The sequence below is a fragment of the Protopterus annectens genome, chromosome 3.part0, assembly GCF_019279795.1.
Source record: "Protopterus annectens isolate FY-2018-M chromosome 3.part0, PAN1.0, whole genome shotgun sequence".
Taxonomy (NCBI): domain Eukaryota; kingdom Metazoa; phylum Chordata; order Ceratodontiformes; family Protopteridae; genus Protopterus; species Protopterus annectens.
Window position 1 is genome coordinate 309,914,540 of NC_056731.1, and position 20,791 is coordinate 309,935,330.

Here is a 20,791-nt window from a genome sequence, read left to right on the forward strand (position 1 = left end):
CCCTGAGATTCCGGATACTGGCTAAGGCTCTTGCTGCCCCTATAGTGCCTTTTTTTAGGCAAGGTTCAAATAACAAATTCACCACTGTAACAGAAAAAGGCAAGCAAAAATTGAGGGTAACGCTACTAAATGCTAGAAGTCTAAATCTCAAAATGCACTCACTCGAGGCACTCCTTAAAATGGAGAACATCGATATCTGTACAGTGACTGAGACCTGGTTCAATGCTCCAGAGAGCACCCCTGCACTACCAGGCTATAACTCATACCACACTTTTCTGCCATGTAATGTGGACCGAAACACCAAAGGTGGAGGTGTGTCCATAGTCATTAAGGATATCCACACATCCAGGTTAGTTGTTCAGCATAATGCATCCGAGGTTATCCAATGGCAAAACTGCAATCCAAATTGTAGCTTGCTATAGATCCCCCACCATGCCCCAGGATTCCCACTCCTCTTTTCTTGATGTACTGGAAAATATTAGGGTTCAACCAAACACCCTAATAATGGGCAACTTCAAATACCCCACCACTAACTGAGAAAACTACTCGTGTACCAACTCCTTAGCTCAAAGCTTTCTGGAATTCATAAACTCCAATGCCCTGATCAACTTATTCACACCCCCACCAGGGGCAACAATATCCTAGACCTAGTCATTACCAACATGAGTGACCGGTGTTCCACACCTGAAGTCAACTCCTCACTGGTCCGATCTGTCTATAAGCTAATCACCCTTGATAATTCATATCCCACCCCCACCCCCCATTAAGGAAACCACAGTAAAAAATGTTTCCAAAGCCAACCTCATGCTTCTTAAGACAGAAGTGGTGAACTTCATGACACCCATGCAGTTGGACATTACAGTTACAACTGCTGAATCCTACACAAATGCACTCTATAACCACTTACATGAGTGCATGGATCATGCTATCCCAAACAGAACCAAGATACTATCCTCCAAAAAAAGGAAGCCAATCTGGTGGTCCCCTGCCATAAACAAACTGTACAACAGAAGGAAGAAACTGTTGCAAAACAGAGTAAAATCCCATGAGTGGAGGAGCTCCCTGGTCAGCCTCAGTAAGAAGCTGAGATCCCTTATAGGATCCTCCAAAGCTAGCTACGAAAACAAAATTGCCACTAATTCTAAGGACAACCACAAAGCATTCTATAGCTATTGTCAAGAATCTCAATGGCAACACCCAGATCTGCTCTGAATTACAGCACAAGGGCACGAAAATTACAGAACCAACTGATATTGCCAACATCCTGGCAGATAGGTTCAGTGCTAACTTTACCCCCCTGAACCCCTAAAGGGCCCATATCTATACAAGAAGAACTGCAGAGTCCCTGTAATCACAACTACGCTGGTAAAAGCTGCACTCACTAAAGCCAAAAACACAGCATCCATGGGACCTGACAACATACCAGGCTGCGTTTTACACAAACTTCAGAATGAACTAGCTCCCCATATAAGCACTGTGTTCAATAATAGCCTCACATCAGGCTTTGTGCCCACTGAATGGTGCACAGCAACAGTTATCTCACTCCACAAAGGGGGAGCCACCACTGATCCCGGGAACTATCGACCTATTAGCCTGACGACCCTGGTCTGCAAGGCCATGGAACGTGTCATCATGGAAATCATAAACAAAGACATTGGTAACCTCTAAATTCAGGAACCCACCCAGTTCATGTTTGTGAAAGGAAATCATGCCTCCTGAACCTGATCGACTTCTTTGAGGCAGTCACCAAAGCCGTAGATGAGGGTAAGGTGGTTCACACAGCCCATCTTGACCTCGCCATGGCTTTCGATACCATCCCCCATTCTGGAATTATAGCTAAACTCACTAAACTAGGTATAAATCCCTACATCACAAGATGGGTTACCAACTGGCTCACTGACAGAACCCACACTGTAAAAGCTGAAAACTCCAAATCTGACCTCAAAGCAGTGACAAGTGGAGTACCACAGGGTTCCGTCCTGGGACCTTTCCTGTTTGGCATCTACTTCTCTGAAGTACAGGCTAACACAGAAGGCCTCTGGCTAACGAAGTTCAAAGATGACTGCAAACTAGGAGCCATAGTCAAGTCCACAAATGATGTGGACATCCTACAGAAGGGCCTCGCTGAGACAGATGCCTGGTGTCAAAGCCATGGCCTAAAGCTCAATGCCAAAAAGTGCCGTGTCATCTCCTTTGATAAAAACTCTTTACCCATGAACTACCACATAGGCAGCAATCTACTTAACACCAAATGTGTGATAAGAGACCTTGGGACCCAGGTGGACAGTAGTCTCTCCTTTGATAGTCACATCGCCACAGTAGTCAGGAAGTCCTTCTATGTGGCACACCTCATCATAAAAGGATTCTCATCCAGGAAAAAAGAAGTCATTGTTCCCCTCTACTCGACACTCATTAGACCCATTATAGAGTACAACGCCCCTTTTGGAATGTACCTCACAAGACATCTGCAGCAGCTGGAAAGGCCACAAAAGTAGCTCACAAAGAGGATTACTGGCCTCAAACAAATTCCCTCCACTGACCGCCTCAAAAAACTCCAGCTTTACTCCATAGCATATCGCCTACTCCGATGTGATCTCTGCCTAACATATAAAGCTATGTCAAACCCAGAGCTGTTGGACATGCAGCACCTAAAGAAATCCCAATCCCTCCGAGCTACACACTCCAGGGACCTAAACTTTGTCACCACAATAAACAGGACATGCTGGAGGGATAGATTCCTGTCCCACAGACTTCCCATACTCTGGAACAGGCTACCCATCTATGTCAAGCAAAGTTTTTCATTAACACTCTTCAAGAAAAATCTTGATGAGTGGATGGGAAATAGGAAATACACCCCGGGGATCACTTCTGTGTCTCTGCTCGACAGTGGCACAGGAAAATAACTTTCTTGGGTGATGTAAGCCAGGGAACCTTGTTGGCTAGGCTTACGTAGGCCCTTGGGCTGATAGCCTAGTACCTACCTATGAACCTATAAAAAGTGCTTCAACAAAGTATTAGTTTAATGGTGTGCACACTTATGCAACCAGTTTATTGTACATTTTTTATTTTTTTACATTTTTTCCCCAAACAGATTTGTTTTTCAACTGAATGTTACAGGTTACATTAAAGGTGGGAAAAGTTTTGAAATGATTTACTGTGGTCTCATTTTTTTATATTACAAAAACCTGGCATTTTAACAGTGGTGTGTACATTTGTGTCAAAGGAAAAAACTTCAAAGACCAATTCACGTTAGGTTCAAGCAAGGCACCCTTTATTACTTGCAGCAAGAAGACAAAGCATGCATGTACAGGATTTGTCTGGATAATTAATGATTAGTAGGTTATACTTATACAGTTCTCTTCCTGTCACATAGAAAATGTTAACTGCTGACATACTAGACACAGCTTTCTGTATGTTCTACAGAAAATATTGTTAGACTTACTGCTGATCAAATTAAAATATCTGTCATTCTGCAAAAAACATTTTGAGAAAAACAACCTGGCCTTCGGTTTATGTCAGTCCATTTCAGCATTTCAATTCTTCTATTTTACTGTTCTAATACATGTGTTACATTTTACCTAGATTCAAGGTACATTTCTAGCTTTAGTACAAGTAATGCTGACTACGGTTTAAACTTTCAAGCATCTATTGTTTTCTTTATCAATGGTTTCTAGCAGCTGCATGTTTTCTCATGGCATAAGCAGGAATGAATATCCCTTCGTTAATTTTCATGACACTAGCAGAAATGAATTACTTCTTGTTATTTGCTGACATAACAAGAAGCATTCTATTTTCTGCTAAAGTTTCTAATGGCTGTGCAAATTCATGCAGTGTGAACAGAATAAATGTATTAACCCTTTTAAATCTCGAATGCATTAAGCATGTATATTACTATTACTTATTACATATTTTTCTAACATTTCCCCCCTTTTAATACTTTTATTCTACTTTCAAGATAAGCATAAACATTTTTTTCTTCCCCTAACCTCTTCCTACTCAGGATTTGCAGTTAAGAGAGTCATTCAATTTAAACTTATAAAAGCTTTTTCAGATTTTTAACAATTCTTCAAGTTCAGCACCTTGGTATAAGTTTTCTGAAACTGACATGTCTATAAAGTCTTTAATCAGTCTTTTCATGCAGGGGATGCAGCAGCACACACATACCACCAGTAGGATCATTCCTACACAGACGGCAATCAGGATGTTCATCAGGATACTGCCCCACCCCCCAATCAATTTTGGGATTTGGTCCTGGTTTGGTCATGGCTGACACCTGCAGAATTACCTCAAGATGATTGTCTATCTCGTGTTTGTGGTCAGGAATATACGAACAGCACTCCTCCTGGATCAAAGCGCACATACCTTCTTTCGCCGTTAGGGTGAAGTCGAGAGCCATGCTGTTTTGAAGCACTACAGTTCTCATGGCAGTCACTTCATCAGTCACCAATTCTAGGGCAGAAAAGGTTGCATTGCTCATTATTTCGAGAAGTTTAGACAATTTTCTCAGTTCCCAGATTGATTTTGTTGCTCCATATACTGGCAATACACCTGCCCACGAGATGATGGTATCACCATTCCTGTTTTCTCCGACTCTTCCGAATAGGTACATTTGGATCTTACTGGATTTTTTCATCTTTATTTCAGACATGGGTTCTTACTCTCTGCCCTAATAGGACCTTCAGCACCGATGGTTTCTTCACTGGGGTTGAGAAGGATCAGTCCTATTGATCTGACCCCCCTTTGTAGCCAGACTTTGTGCTGAGGGCCCCAATGGAGAGGTAAGATTTTTGTCCAGTTCAAAGTTCTTAACTAGTTTGCAGTGCGTCGGGTGGATCCACAAACCTCGCTCTGCCATCTTGACTGCAGTGGGTGTCGAAAGAAGCACCTGGTAAGGACCTTCTCACCTTGGCGATGACCAATTCTTCTTCTTGACAACTTTTATCCACACCCAGTCCCCGGGTGTCACTGGCACTTCTGATGTCTCTGTTTGCTTTCTATCTGAAACAGAATTTGACTGCAACAGATGTTTACAATTCATGACTTTCTTCATATATTCAGCTAGTGTAAAATCAGCTTCCTGGTCTGATGACATGAGAAGTTTCCACTGGGGTGTATAGTAAGTTGTGTGGTAAAGGTTTTGCTTCTATAATTTCAGTATCAGAGACTACTGCATATCCTACTAGGTTCTGTCCTGCAGGTCCCCTTTTGCATGAGCCATCCACGTAGTATGTCACCTCGGCATCATCCAAGGGGACATCCGTGAGATCTTTTCTAGGTAGTGTCTTTTGCTCAATTACCTGCAGGCAGTGGTGTGGTGTGCCATCTGCAGGGGTCGGGAGCAGAGTAGAAGGGTTCAAAGTTGTGTATCATTCAATTGTCAAATGAGGTTGGCTCAACAATATAGTCATACAGGAAAGATGCCTACCAGGGGAAAGATATGCCACCTTTTCTTGTAGTAAAACCATTGCGACTGCATGAGGCACTCTCAAAGTGAAAGGGTGGCATAAGACTACTGAGGCCGAAGCCTGTACTGTCATTGCAACTGCAACTACTGCTTGTACACAGTGGGGTAAGGATCGTGCCACTGGGTCTAGTTGTGATGAACAGTAAGCAATGGGGCATTGCTTATCCCCATGTTGTTGTGTCAGTACTGATGTCATGTAACCCTGCTTACAGTCTACAGTTTGGAAAAAACGTTTATGGTAGTTTGGTAATCCCAGAACTAATGAGGACGCTATTGACTGCTTCAGTTTGCAGAAAGCAAATTCTGCCTCTGGTGTCCATTGTAATAAATCTTGTGCTGCCATAGGCTTCTTATATATAAGGTCAGTTAGCGGTGCAGATTCCAAAGCATAGTTTGGAATCCAGCTCCGGCAAAAACCCAGGAAGGACATCATTTCCTTCTTGGTGGTGGGTTTTGGTGCTTGTAAAATTGCTACCTTTCTGTCCTCATCTAGTGTTCTGCCTTCCTTGGATATTACATATCCCAGGTATTTTACTTGTTTTTTCCAAAGCTGCAGTTTACTTTTATTTACCTTATGTTCTTCTGCGGCTAAAAATCGTAGAAGTGCTATGGTATCTTGTCTACAATCCTGCTGGGTGGGGGCTGCCAGCAAGATGTCATCAACATAAAGTAAAATTTGACTGCCTCTTGGTGGGGTGAATCCCGCCAAGTTGCTTGCCATTTCTTGTGAGAATATCGTTGGACTTTCACAATACCCCATGTGGTAGTCGCGTATATGTATACCTTTTCCCCTGAAATGTGAATGCAAACCAATACTGGCTGTCAGGGTGTATTGGTATCGAAAAGATTGCTGATGTCTACCACAGAAAAATACTTCTGTTGAGGTTTTAAATCATTTAACAGGGTGTGTGTGTCTGGCACCATGGGTGCCCTTGGTATTACTGCATCATTTACAGCTTGTAAATCTTGGACCACACGCCATTCTCCATTTGCTTTTTTGACTGGAAATAAGGGTGTGTTACATGGTGAATCGGGAGATTCTACTAGTATCCCTCCATTAAGTAAGGCTGCTATAATAGGCTTTATCCCTGTCTCTGCATCTTTTCTTAAGGGATACTGTCTTTTTTGTGGTCTGAATGCTGACTTTGGTGTGATAGTAACTGGCCCCGCTGTACGAATAAGTCCTACATCTGACTTTCCTGTTGACCAGAGAGTCTCTGGTATATTTTGTAAGGGATTTTCTTCCTCCTTTAACAGGAGTGTCAATCAGCTGTCCTCACCAGACTGTAAGTGCTCAGCTGGGTTGGTCTGAGTTATAGGTTCATAGGTTCATACTAGGCTATCTGCCTGAGGGCATTTACAAGCCTAGCCCATAGTTTTGTGGCTTACGCCACCCCTTTAGTATGGGGAACTATACCCATTATTTTGCTGTGCCTCTGTTGAGCAGTGACACTGAGGTAATCCCTGGGGTATATCTGCGATCTCCCATCCATTGGTCAAGATTTCTCTTGAACAAGGCCAGCGAGGTGCTCTGCCTCACATATACCGGGATTTTATTCCACAGCATAGGGAGTCTTTGGGTGATGAATCTATCCCTCCAGCATGTCCTATTAATAGCCGTGTCGAGGTTTAAGTCTCCGCCCTTGTGGCTCTGACGGATCTAGATTTTTGAGGTGAAGCATATTCATCAAATCTGGGTTTGACATGGCCTTGTATGTTAGGCAAAGGTCACCTCTGAGCAAGCGTGGCGACTGAATAGAGCTGGAGTTCTTTCAGTCGGGCAGCATAGGACAGATGTTTGAGACCCTTTATCCTTTTGGTGAGGAACTTTGTGGCCTCTCCAGCTGCTGCAAGTGTCGGGTCAGATACATTCCGAATGGGGCATTGTACTCAATCATTGGTCTGATGAGTGATGAGTATAGGGAGACTATGACCTCCCTTGATCTAGATGAGAATCCCTTCATGATAAGGTGGGCAATGTAGAAGGTCTTCCTAACTACTTTAGCTACATGGGTGTCGAATGACAGACTACTATCAACCTGGGTCCCCAGGTCCCTGATAACTTCTTCTGTGCTCAGTGGATTGCCACCTATTTGGTAGCTAGGGGTAACCTTGTTTTTCCGAAGGGTATGACTATGCATTTTTTGGCATTTAACTTTAGGCCATGGCTCTGGCACCAGTTATCCGTTTCTGAGAGACCCTTCTGAAGGATATCTGTGTCAGATGTGTTTTCTACTATGGCCCAGTTTGCAGTCATCTGCAAACTTTGTCAGCCATAACCCTCCTGTGTTTGCTTGTACTTCGGAAAAGTAGATGCCAAACAAGAGTGGGCCCAGGACTGAGCCCTGTGGTACACCACTTGTGACAGGCTTTGAGTCTGACATGGCGCCAGCAACTCTGACCCTGTGGGTTCTGTCACTCAGCCAGTTTGCAACCCATCTTGTGATGTATGGGTTAACATTTAAGCTGATGAGTTTTTCAATGATACCCGAGTGGGGTAAAGGCCTTCGCCAGATCGAGGTAGGCTGTATGGACTGCCTTTCCCTCATCAATGGCTTTGGTGACTGTTTCGAAAAAGTCAACCAAGTTTAGAAGGCATGATCTGCCTTTGACAAAGCCAAACTGGGATGGATCCAAAGTCTGCAAATTCCCTATGTCTTTATTTATGAGGTCCATTATGATCCTCTCCATGGCTTTGCAGATAAGGCTTGTCAAGCTAATGGGCCGGTAATTTCCAGGGTCGGTGGAGGCACCGCCTTTGTGAAGTGGGACCACAGTTGCAGTGCGCCACTCCTGGGTATGTATCCAGAGGTAAGACTATGATTAAACAGCTGTCCTAGCTGTGGGTTTAATTCCTCGTTGAGTTCGTGGAGCACACAGCCGGGGACACCATCAGGTCCCATGGATGCTGTGTTTTTGCTTTGGAGAGAGCAGTTCTCACTTGGGCGTTGGAGATGTTTGGGGGCTGCAATCGCTTGGTATAGATATCTCTCCTTTTGGGAGGGGAGAAGTTTGCACTGAACCTGTCAGCCAGTATGTTGGCAATGTCTGTAGGATCAGTAATCTTCACATCATTTTGAACTAGTTCTGAGCATATCTGGGAGTTTCCTCCCAGGTTTCTAACATAGCTAAAGAAGGCCTTATGATTGTCTTTTGAGTCTTTAGCTATTTTTCTCTCAAAATTTGCTTTGGATGATTTTATGAGAGCTCTTAGTTTTTACTTATAGTGATCAAGGGTGTCTTACCTTTTAAGGATTTTGCTCTATCTTGTAGTAGCTTCCTCCTTTTGTTGTAGAGTTTGTTTATGGCTGGGGTCCACCAGACTGGGCGCTTGCCTTTGGTACAAAGAGTCTTTGTTTTGCTTGGGATTGCCTTATCCATGCAGTCCTGCAGGTGCTGGTAGAAGGCATTTGTAAGTGATTCAGCGGCTTGAGTACTGTTTTCCCGCTCGGGGCCTTAAAGGAGACCACACTAGTCTGTAGAAGTGAGAAGTCGGATTTCGAGACATTCTTTACTGTGGCCTTTTCTATTTCAGTCTGGAGTGGGATGAGGACCTCCAGCGAGATTAGTTTGTGATCTGATCTCACCAGTGAGGGGTATACTTCCGGTGTTGAACATTGTGCTCCCATGTTCGTGATGATGAGATCAAGTATGTTTTCTCCTCTTGTGGGGATGGTGACTAGTTGTTCCATGGCATTTGAGTTTATGAATTCCAGGAACTTTTGGGCTAGGGTGTTTGGGCTTGAGTAGTGTTCCCAGTCTATATTAGGGTAATTGAAGTCACCTAGTATGATGGTGTTTGATGATACATTTATCCCCTCTAGTGTTTTCAGGAAGGTCATGTGAGGTTCCTGGGTTTGTGTTCTGACAGTTCTAGTTCAGTTTGTTTCTCCCATCTCGTGACTTTTTCTCCTAGGTCTGCCCATTCTATATTTCTGTTTTTGGTTAAGCTAACATGTGGTAATCGATTAGATTTATAAAGTGCAAAGAACTCCTGGGGCGATGAACAGCTGGCAACACTGTTCCCTTCTGTGTCCCAGTACAGGTTACGCAATATAAAATCTATTTGCATGATTCTTAGACAATTCTTGCTCATATTCCTTATCAGGTCCTGGTGTATTACAATAATACAGTGTACAGTGCAACAGATGTTGCACTGTACCCTGTATTATTGTAATACAGGGTACAGTGCAACAGATGTTGCTCATCAATGTCAAGGGAGGGGAACTTGCGGACGGCTACATTCATTAATTCTTTGGTTACAGTCCCTGGACCAGTCATAACCAAGTCCTGGCTGTACCAATAAAACATTTCACCTTCCGACTGCACTGCAAAGGTATCAATTTGTCACTGTGCTTCCATACCCTGCATGGTTGGGACTACTGCTATACCAAATAGCTGCATGAGGTCTCTGCCCAAGAGGTTTACTGTGCATTTTGCAGAAACAACAATTTTGCTTTTTTGTATCAATCCTGAAACTGGATCAGTTATTGCAATATCACGGGAGAGAGGCTCCCGATACAGCTGTCCATTACCTGCTTTGACCAATATGTAATCGGGTGTCTCTGTGTTTTCTGGCAGTTTGGAGGGATGTATCAGGGTTCGTGATGCCCCTGAGTCACACAAGAATTTGACTTCCCTCCCTTCTACCAAGAGTGTGGTTTTGTGTCTGCTAAATAGAGCTCTAAGCTCAATAAAGCTAGGTCTAATATTTCATCTTCTTCATTGTCACTTACTTCCTGCACTTCCTCTACTCCCTCTATCACATTCTCATTTGTCCCTTCTTCGCTAGCCCCTTCTAGTGATTCCTGACTACCATATAGTCAGTCCTCACCCTCCTTGTCTTCCGTTGTTGCCTTCTTATTTTTCCTGCAATCCTTTGCCAAGTGTCCCTTTTTACCGCATTTAAAACATTCACCCCTTTTCTTTCACCCTTCAAAGTCCTCTGATCGTTGATCAGATTGTTTGTTTCCCTGTGCATTTTTCTTGCCCTTTTTCTCGGACTGTACCACATAAACATCTGCTCCATCGTCTACAGAAAATATTTGAGCTTTCTTTTTCTTTTTGCTATTAAAAATGCCTTTTGGCATGCCTAGCATGTTCAAGTAATGATTGTAACCTGCTTGTACGATGATCTACCATGTGCTTTGTAATGAAACTGCTTATAGGTGCAATACTGCCCTTTAAAAATGCATTCTTTAACTGTTGTTCATATGGGGAATCTTGTGTTTGATCTTCAGGAACCTGCATTCCACAGTGGTTATTAAAACACTCTAATAGTCTGGCATAATACTGGTCAATAATTTCACCTTCTTGTTGGATGCATTGATTAATGCAAGTCCAGTCTGCCCTAGATTTCCATTTTTCAGAGATGCGGTCCGTAACACCTTTTACTCTGGTGTCTAATTTTGTGCTGCTATGTGGGATGGGTCTTTGTGCAGTGTCACGGGGATTCCAGTTCCCACTAATCATATACCAATCTGGCCCTACAATTTGTCTAACTACCTTTTTTACCTCTTCTCCGTTTAAGTTATAACTCAGCCTCATTCTTTGTAAATCTTCAGAGAATTTTCTAAAATTAACCTTTGGATGGGGAATTCCCTCAGTGGCTTTCCGGATGTCTTCCGGAGTCCAAGGTCTATACACTAAAATAGTTGGGTCCTGATTGTCCTGACCTGCCTGCGGGTTGGGTACTTCTATAAGTGGACATATTTCTTCTCCTTCACTTATAGATCGTGAATTCTTAACCATTTGCCATAACTCGATGCCTTCATTTGAGTTACCTGCCTTCGTTCGAGACCTGGTCTCAATGGGATCTCCAATATACGGTTTTATTTTCATAATGCCTCTTTCTTCAGTGACCACAGGATATCGTGGGGGTGGACTAACCTGTTCACTTGCTTCATATTCCGGTACGGGAGGCGGAGGTGCTGATGCTATTATTAAGTTATTGTCCTCTTATACATTTAACATCATACATTTGAACATCTACATTTATGGTAAGTGTACACAACTGTAGTACGTTCTTCGTGTTTCACTGTTGCAGTCATCACACTTGGGTTGATTCCCAAAGCTGAGGAACGGCTGGAGGCAGTCAAGAAGAGTTGGGGCTGACTAGTATGCCCTGCAGTACTCCGGTTGCAAAGCCTGCTCTGGATTTTGAAAAGATAGGCATGTGGTAATGCTTGGTGAATGTATGAACAGAACTCCATGTTGCAGCTTCCAGGATGTCTCTGGCAGGGACCCCTCTGAGAAAGGCTGTAGAGGTTGAAGTTGCCCTAGTAGAATGCGTTTTGACCCCCTGAGGGGGTGGTTTTCCATAGTGTTTGTAACAGAAATGGATGCAGTGTGCTATCTATTTGGAGATGGTTTGTTTTGATATGGCTTTGCCCTCTGCCCCTGGTGCAAAGCAGACTAGTAACCGGTCAGATTTCCTAAAGAGCTTAGTCCTATCTAGGTAGAATCTGAGCTGTCTGTGCACATCTAAGGAGTTCAGGATCCTTCCCCCCCTTATTTTGAGGTTTAGGGAAAAAGGTGGGCAAATTAATAGATTGGTTGAGAGCCACATCAGACACGACTTTAGGCATGAAAGATGGGTTAGTCCTGAGGGAAACCCTGCCAGCATGAAAAATGATGAAAGGTTCCACAGCCATAACTGCTTGCAGCTCAGACACTTTTCTAGCTGAAGTGAAGGCCAGAAGCAAGGCTGTTTTCCAAGAGAGGAATTTTAACTCTGCTAAAGCTGCAGGCTCAAAAGGGGGGGGGTGAGCTTTTCCAACACAAAGCTAAGGTCCTAAGCAGGGGTAGGGGCTCTTCTTGGTGACCTTAAGTTGTTAGCCCCTCTCAGGAACTGTATGATGACAGGGTGTGAGAAGAGAAGTGGCTCAGTGTTGTAATGTGCAGAGATGGCAGAGGCATGGATTTTAATGGAAGAGAAGGATAGCCCCTGTGGAGTAATTCTGCTAGGTAATACAGGATAAGAGGTAAGGAGGGCTGTGCTGGGTCAGCTCCTTTAGTCTGGATCCAGGAGCAATACCTTTTCCACTTATCAGCATCGGATTTTCTAGTACTGGGCCATCTGGCTTCACGTATGACATCCAGGACCTGTTTGCTTAGGCTGGCCACTGGAGGTGAAGTCAAGGAATAAGCCAGGCTGCTAGGTTCAGGGTCTGCAACTGTGGATGCAAGAACTCTCCCTCCTGCTGAGCCAGGAGAGCTGGAATCTGGGGGAGGCGCCATGGAGGCAACTGGGACAGACTGCCCAGTAGTGGGTGCCAGTGTTGGCATGGCCAGTCTGGGGCAATCAGGATTGCCCTGGTATTTCCTCCTTTATTTTGAGTAATACTCTGGTCAGAAGAGGTACAGGGGCAAATGTACAGATTGTGAGGTCTGCCCACTGGAAGGATAGGGCATCCATTTTCCAGACCTTGTTGTGAGGTTCCCTGGTGCAGAATTTGCTGAGCTGGTGGTTGTAGGGGAGGCAAATAGGTCCACCTTCGGGGTATCCCATTTTTGGGTCACAAGGCTGAAGGTGCTGTGATTTAATTGCCACTCATGTGGGTCTAGGAGATTTCTGCTCAAGTTGTCTGCCAGAGAGTTTTGGTTTCCTGGCAGGAATTGAGCTTGTAAGTGAATATGCAAGGCTGAGACCATGTTCCAAAGGTTCATGGCTAGCCTGCAGAGTGCGTAAGAGTGGGTTCCCTCCTGCTTGTTTATGTACCGCATTACTGTGGTGTTGTCGGTTTTGATAAGTAGAGACCCTGGAGACAGCAGGGATCTGAAAGCTGTCAGAATGTGCTGAACAGCTAGCATCTCTTTTTGGTTGATGTGCAGATGAATTTGGTTTGGGCTCCAGTGGCCCTGAATGCACCTGCTGTCCAGGTGAGCACCCCAGGCATAGTCTGATGCATCTGTGGTTAGGGTCTGGGCGGCATGGGGTTGTGAAAAGGGAAGTCCCTTGTTGTGGTTGCATGCTGCTGCCCACCACAGAAAATCTTTCCTTAGACAAGGTATCACAGGTATAATAGTTTCCAGGTCCTGAGAATGTCGACACCAAAGGCTTTTTAAGTATCATTGAAATTTCCTCATATGCAGTCTGGCATTTGGAATTAGTAGAATGCAGGAGGCCATGAGCCCTAGAGCTTGCAGGATTTTCCTTGCAGATAACTGGGTTCTGGTGGTCTCTGGAGAGAAGTAGCCTGTCAGATAGGCTTGTTTTTCTGGAGTTAGAAATGCCATCTGGGATGCTGTGTTCAAGCTTGCTCTCAGGAATACATTTTTTTGACTGGGGACTGGTTTGGATTTCTTTTCATTGATATAGTGTACCCCAGTGAGGTTACTAGGTCCTTTACAAATGTCAGGTGCTGTAACATCTTTTCCTGTCTGCCTGAATCAGGCAGTCATCCAATTAGGGGTAAATTTGAATATTTCTTTGTCTGCAAAAAGCAATGGCTGGAGCAAGGCATTTTGTGAAAACTCTGGGAGCACTGGATAAGCCAAAGGGAAGTGCAGAGAAGTGATGATGCATAGATCCTTCCATGAAACGTACATATTTTCTGCAGGAATCTCTGATTGGGATATGCAGATAGGCCTCTGAGGTCTAGAGTGGCTAACCAGGCATCTTTGGACAGCATAGGGAGAAGCTGCTACAGTGTGAGCATTTTGAATTTTGGTACCACCAGAAAGGTGTTTAGAATAGATAGATCTAAGATTGGGGCACCAGGTGCCTTCTTTTCTGGGTAGCAGAAAACGTCTGGAATAGAAACCTTGCCTTATCTTATCTGCAGGAACAGGCTGAATTGCCCTCATGGAGAGCAGGGAATGAACTTGGTTTTGTGTCTCTGCCCACTGGTTTGGAGGAAGATCTGGGAATCCCTTTGGGGTTGGCAAGGTGTGGAAAAAAAATTGTACCCCTGGGTCACTATGTTGAGTGCCCATCGATCGTTGGTGATGGAGGCCCAGTTTTCTGCACGAGAGGCAAGTTTTCCTCCTAGGGTCACTAGCAGATGGGCAGAGGTGAGAGGAGTTGAGAAGTCATTGTGAATTATTTCCATAAGGGGGTGGCTTAGCACTCCCTGGTTTAGAAGTGGGGGTACTCCACTGCTTAGATCTCTGCATACCCTGAGACTGCTGTCTGGGGGGGGGTCTATTTCCCCTTGTTCTAGTCTGAGGTGGCCTTGAGTGGGCTGGAAAGGGCCAATGTTTTGAGGGGCAATGCCTACTGAATCTTGGAGGCTGAACTTGTAAAAAAAACTTTTTAAGTGTCTGCATAGACTTAGCTTTTTCTTTTATAAAACCTCTTCTGCTTTGGTGCCAAACAGATAGTCTTTGTTCAGTGGTGCATCCAATAATTTGATTTGACATGATCTGGCAAGGTCTGTTCCTTAAACCAATCATGCCTTTTAAGTACAGAACCTGTGGCTGCTGCCGTCCAGGATGCTTCTAGGGCATCAAACCAACATTGTAGGGTATGCTTACTGATTTGGCTTGCAGAATGCATAAGTTCCTGTAAATCTTTTATTATCTGCACAGTCAGGGAATGCAGATAATTTTTGTTCAATGAGTTCCATGGTATATTGCTGGTATTTCAGCATGTGGAACTGACAATATGCTCTAATAGCAAGAGTTGCAGAGCTATATACTTTTTTTACCCCATCTGTCTAAGGCTCGAGAATCCCTGTCCGAGGGGATGGGATTCTTAGCTGTGGTTGCTTTTATTCTTCTAGGCCCTTGGGAGATGACCTCTGGGTCAGCAGTAGGATTCTTGAAAAGACATTTGTGCGAGTCAGGGACTCTGTAATACTGGTCAGGTTTCCTGGGAGCAGGAGGTAAAGTATCAGGAGTTAGATTGGATTCCATAAAGACATCATCCACAACATCCAGAGTAGGAGGTATAGCTAAGGGTCTGTGCTGTGGTAAATCTAAAAATTCCCCGAGTCTCTTTTTGGACTGAGGATAATCTTGGCATTCCCAATGGAAGTGCTCTTTCAAAGTATGTAGGGTTTCACCAAAAGAAAAATCCTCTGGAGGAGAGGCAGAAAGAATGGATTCCTCTGCATCTGAATCCTCATAAGCAGATAAGGGCATGTCTTCATAATCAGAAACCCCAGAGTCATCGGACTCTTGGTCAGATAAAGTTGCTGGGGACAAGCCTCTTTTTCTTTTAGCAGGAGAAGGCTGGCTTCCCCTAATCAGCATGATCAGGTCTTCTGCCATTTTAAGCATCTGTGATTGTGGCAGGAAGCAGGCGCGTGAATTTTGGTCGTTGGTCTATTAGGCGTAGCTCATACTCTGAGCTTTAGAAACTCGGCAGTTTTAGAAAGAAATGAAGATAAAAAGAAGTTGTTGGTTTGTATTGAATATCGGTAATGCGAAGAACTTCCTCAGAAGCCGGTGCCTGCAAAGTGGCTCCAAACTCATCCAAGGTAGAGACATCCGCAGGTTCCGTAGTCAAAGAAGAGTCTTGCGGCATACCAGACTCCAAACTGGTCTCGGTAGTGGCTTGTGAATCCATCAATGCGGGCATCAGGGGCTGCGAAAGCACCTCATTGAGTACCAGCAAACTGGCGACTAGCTTAACGGAAGCGTCGTCGGCAGTTTTGGACCTGTGTGATCTGTCTCTGCCTTTATCCTTACGTTTTTTCAGAAGATCAGTAGTCGCATGGCTTACCAAAGCCATTTCGGAATATGGTGATCAAGAGCAAAAGTATTTAGCTACAACAAGGGCCTGACAATGAATAATTCGGGCGTTGAACAAAGCACAAAACCGGCAGCGTGGGATGTTGTGGTCTGGGCTAAACAGGAAATCTCGGTGTGGTATTTGCTTTCCACAGGCAAGACAATTAACTTTTTCTGACATCTGTTAGAGCAAGAAAAAAGGATCGCCAATGGTGTACTTAGCTTTAGAAGCTTTTCAACTTCAATTTTGGAAACAAAAACTCAGGTAGCGGCCGACCGACACTCGTGCGAACTGCTTCTGCTTCGGTTTCCTTGGCAAGAAAGACTGATGTAATGGCATCGGCTGTCTGCTTTTATACCACTCACAACCTGACATCAGTCCTGGAGCAACAGCAACCGACGCAGAAATACTAAGTCTCTGGTATTTGAACCAACTGAGGGCTACCCCTGGCAGGATAACCCAAGTGTGATGACTGCAACAGTGAAACACGAAGAACATCTGGTAACCATTTTCCCTCTCTACTAAAATGCATTGATATTCAGTGGCAGGAGGTAGGTTAACAAATCTCAGTATTTCATTTTCTGTTGATTGCAGAACTGCTGTGTTGTTTGCAGCCAGTGAATCTGTAACTGTTAAGGACTATTTATATTTTGGAATTAAATCATTTATGGTTGCAGCTTCCTTCACCTCATAAGTAAGTAGATGTGAAATGCTATATGTTACCTTAAGTTGCTTTGGAACATTATTGGTATTGTTTTCAAATTGCTTTTGAAAGTTAAGGGACTTGTCTAGTGTAACACTATGGTATTATTGTTGCTTAATTATTGGAAGAGAAGCTCCAGTAGGGTAAACAATCTTAGGAACAACAACACTGACATATCTTATGGTTGTACCAAAAAGACAGTATTACTTGCTTGTGCTAAACTGATAATTTCTGTGTTGGCTAATGATGAGGGTAATTGCAGAGGAGATTTGTGACCTGTGGTAATCACTAAGTCTTCAGTGTACATGGTAATGTGAATGTGTGGCAGATCCCAGAGAGTTTGTTTATAAATGATGAGACCAACAACGGTCATAGCACAGACCTTTGGGGCATTCAAGAATTAGGATACTGTTTCAGTGGAAGATTGTGAGCTAGTAACTGTAAAACGTCAATTAGATAAGTAACTCCTGAACAATGTAACAACCTACTGAGAGAGACCGTAGTCTGCTCGTCTAGATATCAGTGTGTCATGATAACTGTCTCAAATGCTCTTTAAAATAGAGAATAAAATAACCCTTGTTAACACTTCATTTTTCATGTTTGCCACTTCTTTATATTTATCTTTTTATTAGTTATTTTAACTAGTCTTAGGAAAACTGACATATCTAAGATAGAAGCATGTTATAATAAAATTGCTAAGTTTGTATCTGACTGCCCATGTAGAACACATCATTGTACAACTTTAATGATATTAGACTGGCTTGAACTTCCCAACATTATTCTTTACAACCAACTCTCTCTAACTCACAAAATTGTAACACAACCAACTAGAACCCTTGCACTATAAAATCTCATCCTTAATTACAGTTCCAGCAGACCACTTCGCTCTAACAGTGAGAACTTGCTCACCATCTCCAAGGCCAACAACACTGCAGGAGAATCTTTATTTTCCAGCTATACATCTTGTATATGGAACTCCCTTCCTAACTCCATTCTGTCAATCTCATCCACTAACCACTTTAAGCCATCACTTAAAGCTTATCTAAAAATAAGTGGTTATGTTCCTGTACTAACCCCTCATGAGTGCTCTGATACATCACAGTATACCCCAGTCATATCCAACTTCTTCCCGTGTTTAATCTTTTATTCCTACTGACCTCTCTTAACCTTATATCTTGACGTGTCATACTTTACAAATAGTACTAGCTAAGTTCAAATTCTAGGTTTTGCTGTCATGATGTAACAAATTTGTATTTTATTATGTATACTACATTTTGTTTACTTTACACTTCATTGATTATTGTACCCGCGGTGGTGGTGCTGCGGTAGCGCTGTCGCCTCACAGTAAGATTCTGTCCGGTTCGAGTCTCAGCTAGAACATCTTCTGTATGGAGACATGCGTGAATGGGCGTACCTTCGTTGAAGGTTGTGCGTCAGGCCTGGCAAGCCGGTATGTAAAAATCAACTGCCAATCATTAGCGGACCGGAGTTCCGCTGTGGCGACCCCTAACCGGGAAAAGCCGAAAGACACAAACAAACACTTCAATGATTATTGTAATTCGTGCATTAAAATTTACTGTTACTCATAGAGCTTTTCTCCCTGGGCCTCCACTCAAAAAGGACCTATGTCCAGTCTGATTTTCCAAGTAAACAAATGTAAAATTAATAAATGATATGCTATTTATATACTATACTATTTATGTTTTTTTTTATATTTATCAGACTAGTGAAAATAGAGTATACATTGCAGCTTGTGTATTACATTTCAGAATGAAGCCATGCAAAAGTTGGGAAAAAGTTAAATTTGTCAAATATTTTTGTAAGAGGACGTGCATTGGCTATGGGTCTTGTCATAATTGCATGCCTAGGCTGAGGAACCTTGGGTAGGGATTATTAGTAAAGCATGCTTAAAGCTAGGTGGCAGTAAACGAATGGTTAGAGAAAGATTATAAATGTGAGTTAATTGGAAAGAAGTTGTACAACTCTGCTAAGAATTATTGGCTGCAAATAGTGAAAGTATGAATAGCATTTGTAGACCGTACACATGAGTAATTTGAGTTCTCTGTTTCTTCAGTCAAGTACAGAGCACTGACTAATTGATTTATGTATGTATGTATTTATTTAATTTATTTAGTAGCTTGCTTACTTACCAGTCAAGACAATGCATAACATTAATTTATTTAAGCTGCAACTAAAAGACTTTTTTGTCTCCGACTCCTGGTTTTTGCACTTGATTATCTCCTGGCTAAAACGTCAGCTCCTTATCCTGCAATATGAATTACATCCTCTCTCTCTCCATTTCCTTGTTTTTATTTCTCTTAATCTTGCTTTAGTCATTACTTCTCTTACCTCCCATAGCTATGTCCAACAAATACTTTTCTCACCCCCCCCCCCGTCTTTTATCCATTTTTGAATGTTCCACTCAGATATTTGCTTTGAGTGAGTAATAAATTCTTGCACTTACAACATGTCAACACATTTCAGTGCAACATGATATTGTCTTTTTCTCGTTTTACTGATGGTATATGTGTATTACTCTACAGGTCATGTTTATGTTAATATTTATATTAAACTACATAGTTATAGTATATTATAATGTAATATAAATTTTCACTTGTGTATATGTATTTTCTGTTCTTTTACTTGTGGAGGTTTTCTCCCTGGCCTCCTCTGAAAACAGAACAATTATATAGTCGGACTTTCCCTGTAAACAAATGTCAATATTTATTTACAATATTTATTTGGCTGTCAGCCAAACAAATGACTGGTGCCAAAAAAGGCATCATCATCCCCTTTGGGAAGAGTGATGTCCCCACATATTATCACATTAATAACGTCCTAAGCACGCAATCAGTCATGAGGGATTTGGGCGGCCAGGTTGATAGCAACCTGACTTTTGACCACCATGTTGCTTATGTTGCCCAGAAATCTTCCTATATGGTGCCCCTCATATGTAAGGGTATCTCATCCAGGGACAAGGAAGTCATAACATCCCTGTATTCTTCCCTTACAAGGCCAGTTATTGAGTACAATGCCCCCTTTGGCATGTACCTCGCAAAACACATGCAGCAGCTAGAGAGACCACAAAGGTTCCTCATCAGAAGAATCCAGGACCTCAAACACCTACCCTATACAGATAGGCTAAAAGCCCTGTCACTCTACTCAGTTTCATACAGACTCCTCACAGGTGACCTCTGTCTGGCATACAAAGCAATCTCAGATCCCGCCTTGATGGGACTGCTGCATACCTGCAAGTCAAGCTCCACTCGAGCAACCCGTACACGTGACCTCAACCTGGTCTGTGATATCGATAGGACTTGTTGACGGGACATATTTGTGTCCCAGAGACTCTCCCATCTGTGGAACAGATGCCCTCTCCACGTCAAGCAGAGTACCTTATTATCCCTTTTCAAGTGCAACCTGGATAACTGGATGGGAAACAGAAAATACACCCCTGGGATTCCACCTGTATCCCTGCTGGACAGGGGCTTTGTGTGCTAACTTGTCTAAACATGGGCTATACTCTTGGCTAGGCTTATAATATAAGGACCTCAGGGCCAATAGCTTAGCAACTTCCTATGATCCTAAATAAGCATGTCCCAGTTCCGACTTCACTAACACTATTTTTTTAGAGTATGCTGATGTTTTCGATGACAAGTTGGGCAAACTTCCAGCTGTGTATTCTATGAAGTCAAACCCAGAGATCAGTCCAGTGCTCAGACCAGCAAGAAAAGTTCCGACAGCCATGCAGCATAAATTGAAAGCCCAGGTGGACAAAATGGTGCTGCAAGATGTAATTTTTCCAGTTACAGAACCTGCCAAATGGGTGTCATCCATGGTAGCAGCTCAGAAAAAAGGCTCAGATGAAGTCAGAGTATGCATTGACCCAACAGATTTGAACAAAGCATTAAAAAGACCTCATCATCCTATGCGCACAGTCGAGGAA

General features: G+C 43.2%; 1 protein-coding gene across 1 annotated transcript in view; it reads right to left on the reverse strand.

The window, feature by feature from the left end:
• Positions 1–20,791, reverse strand: part of LMBR1 (limb development membrane protein 1) — a 1,668,467-nt gene that overhangs the window by 1,419,195 nt on the left and 228,481 nt on the right. The gene's annotated exons all lie outside the window — the stretch shown is intronic.